This window comes from Oncorhynchus masou, chromosome 2 (assembly GCF_036934945.1).
Source record: "Oncorhynchus masou masou isolate Uvic2021 chromosome 2, UVic_Omas_1.1, whole genome shotgun sequence".
NCBI lineage: Eukaryota > Metazoa > Chordata > Actinopteri > Salmoniformes > Salmonidae > Oncorhynchus > Oncorhynchus masou.
This window is the reverse complement of record NC_088213.1, coordinates 9,196,424-9,203,621: the sequence shown is the minus strand read 5'-3', so window position 1 is coordinate 9,203,621 and position 7,198 is coordinate 9,196,424. Positions and strand designations below refer to the sequence as shown.

The 7,198-nt window shown below is 41.4% G+C and overlaps 1 long non-coding RNA gene across 1 annotated transcript; it reads left to right on the top strand.

Moving 5' to 3' along the window:
- Window positions 1–259: 259 nt before the first annotated feature.
- On the top strand, window positions 260–6,909 carry LOC135554978 (uncharacterized). The gene is made up of 2 exons (XR_010457797.1): window positions 260–1,109; window positions 6,606–6,909. It is a non-coding gene; the product is annotated as an uncharacterized LOC135554978 (long non-coding RNA).
- The last annotated feature ends 289 nt before the right edge of the window (window positions 6,910–7,198 follow it).

Genomic DNA, 7,198 nt, shown 5'->3' with positions numbered 1-7,198 from the left:
CAGCACCTCCGCAGTCCTTCGCAAGCAAAATCATTTCCAAATCAAGTTTGTCTCTCTTGTCTGACTGACTTGCTTGGAAGTTGACACAAATATTAGTATCTCTCTTGAGTGCTGATATTGAATATTTATTTTGAAAATATAAATATAATCCTCCGTCTCAGCAACTGTGTGTGACATATGGTCCAAACGTAACAGGCACTGACTACACCTGTGCCCAGTCAATAACAGGTAAAATACATGCGAGAGAAGTACAGAAAACTATAGGTCATGATTAAATGATTGATTGAATTTGATGTGAAGATAAGCTTATACCGCCTATCGATCTGTGTTTTACTTTAAGTTTAATACATGAGGATTTCATTGAGCAGTCAGACTCAACCGCATAGTCTCTGTGTTTACTATAAATATAATATATAGGCTCAATATGATTGTCAATTAGGCCTATAGACTATGCATTATTTTAGGCTATAGGCTTTATATATGCCTATAGGCTGAACATGACAGGTTGTCAATTAGGCTTATGCATTATTTTATGTACAGACCTACGTCTAAAAACAATGACCTTCTGAATTAACATAATCCTAACTATCAGCAGTTTAATAATGAATTGATGTTAACTGTTTTTAATGGCTGTTAATTGATTTTAAACTGTTTTAATGACTGTTATTTAATGTTGAACTGTTTTGCGTTTGAGGCTTCCCAAGGCTGCTTTGATCCTCCATTCAATAGTGATGGCGGCCTGTTAAGTGTTTTTCCTTTGTATTGGGGCTATCTATTTAGGATAAGATTCTGCCTGGCTGGCTGTCAATAACACTAAGACTATAACAATAAAAAAACATAACAAAAAACACAGTCAGTAAAATAACATCAAATAAACATTAGAAGATAGAATCGCCCTAAACATTTGTTTTATTCCAATATTTTGAATTTACCGCCCGATTCCCCATCGTCTCCGTTCTCCACGTCTGTTGAATGACGCCGACGCTGACGCGGGTAGCCAGTCTGAATGGCGATGGTAACAGACTCGCAGCGCGGTGCGGACGGAGCGCAGCCCGACCTTATATCGCTTTGAAAAAACATCGCTATATCAAATGAAACGGACGAGAACAGTAAGTGATTCAATACTATTTTTTTTGTTTGGTTAGATAAGTATATTGTTATGTGGGAAGGTCGTATTATGTTTTTAAACGGCAGATTATGTGACATTTTCCACGTCGGGTTTTCGACGTCGGCTTTGTGTTAGGAGGGAGCAGGATCCGCTGTTGTATGCCTCAGAGGGACGACCACGGAGCCGAATAAAGCTAACTAGCGACGGCCTTGTGAGGTTAGCCAGCTCAACTCAAGACCCTCTGGCCAACAACAGGGCGCCTTTGTTCATGTCACGGGGATCGTTGAAAACCTCCCTCTCTCTATCAACCAAATATGTGGATAAAACCTTGTTTATATGGGTAATGTTATATAGAAGAAGCCTTTGGCTGAATATCAACGATATTTCACCCCCCTGTAAGGTTAGGATAATGCGAACAGTCAACTAGGGGGTCTGTTCCCCGAAATATCACCGGAGTCGGAGGTTCACGACTTTAATGGGGGGGATCACATGGTTAACTTGGCTAGCAGTGGCTATCTGGAGAAAGTTAATCGTAATAACGTGGTTATCTTCACACAAAATAACCTATAGTCGGCAATACGGCGAGTATGTTTTGTTGGCAAGCTGCTATCGCCATGTTATTTACATTTAAACATTTCGGTGTGTTTTTTCTGGTTCCGTTTTGGATAGAAAGTGTGTCGCTAGTTAGCGAATGATGCTACAGTAGCTAGTTTACCAGGCGACTCAACTCCACGATTAACTATGGAGTTGAGCGGCGCAGTGTTAACATTTATTTATTGTATTTTTTTAAAGGAAAAAAAGTAGCGTTTGTCCATTTGTCCCTAGATGACATAATAGGGATTTGTTTTTACGTTTATGCTGTCCCTCAGTCCTCTCATGCAATGAGACATTAAATCATTAAAATGCACATTTAAACAAAAACAAAAAAACAACAACAAGTACTTTTTTTGAAAATAGTATACACTTTATTTTTTAACTTGTTATTATTGTTTATGCCTTATAGAGAGCTGTGGGGTCATTTGACAAGGAGCCGATTTAATAAATTAACTTCACTTGCTGCAGCAGAGGGGTGAGGACCAAGAGGCTAGAGTGGCGCTACCTTAGTGGAGCAGGAGAGGAGCAGCTGAGTTTAGCCAGGCAGGGCACACAAACACGGAAGTCACTAAATCCCGAGTGGCGCAGTGGTCTAAGAGTGACGTAGAGAGCAGCTCGCTAAGACACTGCAGTACCTGGTTCGAAACCAGGCTGCATCATATCCGGCCTTGATTGGGAGTAGCATAGAGCGGCGCACAATTGGCCCAGCTTTGTCCGGGTTTGCCTGGGTAGACGGTCATTGTAAATAAGAATTTGTTCTGAACTGACTTGCCTCGTTAAATAAATGAAATCAACCAAAACTAACTGGGGCAGCCTTTAAAAAGTATCTAAATACATTTGCCAATAAAAGTCGCTCGAAGAATCTGACTTGCTAAATCTAGCAACAAAGTATTTAAAATGAAGTTTTTATTAAAAACTACTGATTTCATTACCCAAAGAATATCCTGCAATTACATACATTGTTCTCTGTAATTGCAGGCTAACGCTATTCTTTGGGTGCTGAAAGAGGTATTTTTTAATAAAAACTGTTATTTTATGTGAGGTCGGAGGTCCAGTCCATCCACATTTCAGCCAGGTGTACAGTCGTGGCCAAAAGTTTTGAGAATGACACATATTAATTTCCACAAAGTTTGCTGCTTCAGTGTCTTTAGATATTTTTGTCAGATGTTACTATGGAATACTGAAGTATAATTACAAGCATTTCATAAGTGTCAAAGGCTTTTATTGACAATTACATGAAGTTGATGCAAAAGAGTCAATATTTGTAGTGTTGACCCTTCTTTTTCAAGATCTCTGCAATCTGCCCTGGCATGCTGTCAATTCACTTCTGGGCCACATCCTGACTGATGGCAGCCCATTCTTGCATAATCAATGCTTGGTGTTTGTCAGAATTTGTGGGGTTTTGTTTGTCCACCCGCCACTTGAGGATTGACCACAAGTTCTCAATGGGATTAAGGTCTGGGGAGTTTCCTGGCCATGGACCCAAAATATCAATGTTTTGTTCCCAGAGCCACTTAGTTATCACTTTTGCCTTATGGCAAGGTGCTCCATCACACTGGAAAAGGCATTGTTCGTCACCAAACTGTTCCTGGATGGTTGGGAGAAGTTACTCTCGGAGGATGTGTTGGTACCATTCTTTATCCATGGCTGTGAGTGAGCCCACTCCCTTGGCTCAGAAGCAACCCCACACATGCATGGTCTCCGGATGCTTTGCTGTTGGCATGACACAGGACTGATGGTAGCGCTCACCTTGTCTTCTCCGGACAAGCTGTTTTCCGGATGCCCCAAACAATCGAAAAGGGGATTCATCAGATTAAGTGACTTTACCCCAGTCCCAAGCAGGCCAATCCCTGTACCTTTTGCAGAATATCAGTCTGTCCTTGATGTTTTTCCTGGAGAGAAGTGGCTTCTTTGCTGCCCTTCTTGACACCAGGCCATCCTCCAAAAGTCTTCACTTCACTGTGCGTGCAGATGCACTCACACCTGCCTGCTGCCATTCCTGAGCAAGCTCTGTACTGGTGGTGCCCAGATCCCGCAGCTGAATCAACTTTAGGAGACGGTCCTGGCACTGGCTAGACTTTCTTGGGCGCCCTGAAGTCTTCTTCACAACAATTGAACCGCTCTCCTTGAAGTTCTTGATGATCTGATAAATGGTTGATTTAGGTGCAATCTTACTGGCATCAATATCCTTGCCTGTGAAGCCCTTATATGCAAAGCAATGATGAGGGCACGTGTTTCCTTGCAGGTAACCATGGTTGACAGAGGAAGGACAATGATTCCAAGCACCACCCGCCTTTTGCAGCTTCCAGTCTGTTATTCGAACTCAAACAGCATGACAGAGTGATCTCCAGCCTTGTCCTCGTCAACACTCACACCTGTGTCAACAAGAGAATCACTGACATGATGTCAGCTGGTCCTTTTGTGGCAGGGCTGAAATGCAGTGGAAATGTTTTTGGGGGGTTCAGTTCATTTGCATGGCAAAGAGGGACTTTGCAATTCATCTGATCACTCTTCATAACAGTATATGCAAATTGCCATCATACAAACAGAGGCAGCAGACTTTGTGAAAATTAATATTTGTCATTCTCCAAACTTTTGGCCCCGACTTAGCAGTCCCCAGACTGGTCTCATCGATTAGACATAACATAGTAAAAGTAAATCCGGGACACTCAAATTAGTATGATATGTTACATTGTACTAATTGCAATTTGTTACATATCATATGAAATGTTTGATGGACATCCACAAATTAATGCATACCATACTAAACTTATCATATCATACGAAATGGAGTGTCTCGGATTTGCGTACAGAATGAATGTGAAATACTCTGAGACCACGTTGTTGTCCCAGACTAGTTTTTGAGATCGGATATGAAATCCCCATGTCGTTGCCTACTTGAGGCGCGCGGCTGTCACCAACGCTCGTTTAATGTGAGCGGGTCAGAGACGCAAATCTGTGATTTTTCCAATCCAATCTTTGAGCAGTCTCAGACATCCAAATATTTTCAAACGTTTGATTTTAATGGCACAAACTCTGCAATGCTCTTGTAGTGTGAGATGTGCAACGACAAGTTTTGACTGAGAACGGTGATTATCAATGGCCAATGAGAGCTCGCTATAGAGATGCCAGGGAGATGTTGCCATTGTTTCACATCACCCTGAATGTGTCGACTGGAGCAGGAGCCATGACTACAACTAGTATGCATTTATATTTGCCTTTAACCAAAGCCAAAGTGTCAAATCGGCTGACGGTAATAACAACCAATGTAATTCAATTAAAAAATGTTGGCTAGATATTTCAACTCTGTATGTAAAGTGTGAAAAATAAGCTAAAATAGAGAATTGTTTTGAGATGATCCTACCAAGGATCATTTATCTATTTTATTTTTTACATTTAGGACCTCCTTTATTTATATATATATATATATGAAACATTGAATTTGGCCTTACTGCTATTAGCTCATAGAAACACATTGGATAACTGGGCACATGCAGATGCAGACAGGTGTATTTTGATGGGAATTTGGGCACAGGGCTAGGCGTTTAACTGGGGCACAGGTACACCAGACTGGGCACAGGGCATGGGACTGGGCACAGGGCAGACTGGGCACAGGGCAGACTGGGCACAGGGCAGACTGGGCACAGGGCAGACTGGGCACAGACTGGGCACAGGGCAGACTGGGCACAGGGCAGACTGGGCACAGGGCAGACTGGGCACAGGGCAGACTGGGCACAGGGCAGACTGGATGTGTTTTTGTTTGTCCATCCTTGGTAAACCCTAAACACTATCGTGCGTTTAAAGGTCTAAGGAGGCTGGCCGTTTCTGAGATACTGGAGCCAGCATGCCTGGCACCGACGATCATACCAACGCTCAGTCGCTAAAGTTAGTGTTGAGCCAGTAACCGTAACGTTGCTGGATCAAATCCCTGACCTGACAAGGTAAAACATCTGTAATTCTGCCCCTGAGCAAGGCAGTTAACCCAGTGTGTTCCCCGGGTGCCAAAGACGTGGATTAAGGCCACCCCCAGCACCTCTCTGACACATTTCAGTTGAAGGCATTCAGTTGTACAACTGACTAGGTATCCCCCTTTCCCATTCTAACATCTGCCTAGCGACTTTCCACAGACCATATGGTCTTTATTGCAACTTAGCTGGATTACAAAGCCAGGTAGCATTTTTTTTTTTGAAGTTTATTGACTAAAACTGGACGTTTTCCTCAAATAGTTAAAATATAAGACTATTTTCCAATAAATATCAAGGGTCTTATTCTGTTGACGTGATCATCGATGCTTAGCTGCCGTTTGACAACTAAAGATCATCTCGCTCTTTTATCGAACAATAATACAATTATAGTCTTATACCCACACTGTATCACACTTGCTATACAACATATATTTTGTGAAAACCATCAGTAGAGTTGAAAATGTGATGAGAAACCATTTAACTTGCTTTTTTTTATTACATTTTTTTTACGTGGGAATTTAACCGCAAAATGTATTTTGATGCACACTGTCATCGCTATGTCATCACTATGTCATCACTATGTCATCATTATGTCATCGCTATGGCATCATGCACATGTCAATTCGATGGAAACTCCGGTGGGAAAATTTGCATATTGTTTTTATGCAGATTTTTAGAATATTTGTGTGGAAAATCTGTCGCCAATTGGATGAAAAACCTAGTTTGAAACTTTTGAAATGTATTAGCTAGCCTTTCTCTCAATGTATTTCTCTTTTGGGTCATCTTAAATTGGACAGTGACAGTCGTTCAGTCCATTTGACGTCAGGCTATTAAACGGTTGAATGGAACTATGTCAAGTCAGCCAGCCATGGCAGTGTTACTATTGTCTAATTGTTGTCTGATTGCTGACCTAAAGCATTGTGTTGTTTCTGTTTCAGGTTACCCCTATGTAAAATGGAGGATAGTTTTGATTGCGACTGTGGTGAGCTTGAGCCACCCGATTGTTGAGGGCCAGACTACTCTGTGAAGACTAAAAGGCAAGACACCATTTTGGATGAGCGGTGGTTTCAACAGGAAGAAGATTGAGTAAATACACACAAAAAAAAACACACAAAAAAATAATAATTTGAAATTGTAGTGCTTTTTGGCGCAATTGTAATCAATGCAGCTCCACAGGATGAGTCAATCACTGAATGTATCTGCACTGTGAGGATGCAACAAGATGCTGTTGTAGTTTTTGAATTGGCCTCTTGAGTTCATTCCATTATTGCTGGCTGTTAAACACTATAAACGTTTAAAAACGGTTTAATAACCGGAGAAGCGGCAAAAAAAAAAAAAAAAAAAAACAGATTTAAATAAAAAAAAAAAAAAAGTAATTCATGTTAGGCCTGGAAAAAGTTGCTCCATTTGTCAAACAAACATGCCTTTCTACTCTGGTTGTGAGTCAAAGAGCCGTGTGATTCTGTGAGGGTTAGACAGGGGGAAACAGTAGTCTTCTGTGAGGGTTAGACAGGGGGAAACAGTAGTCTTC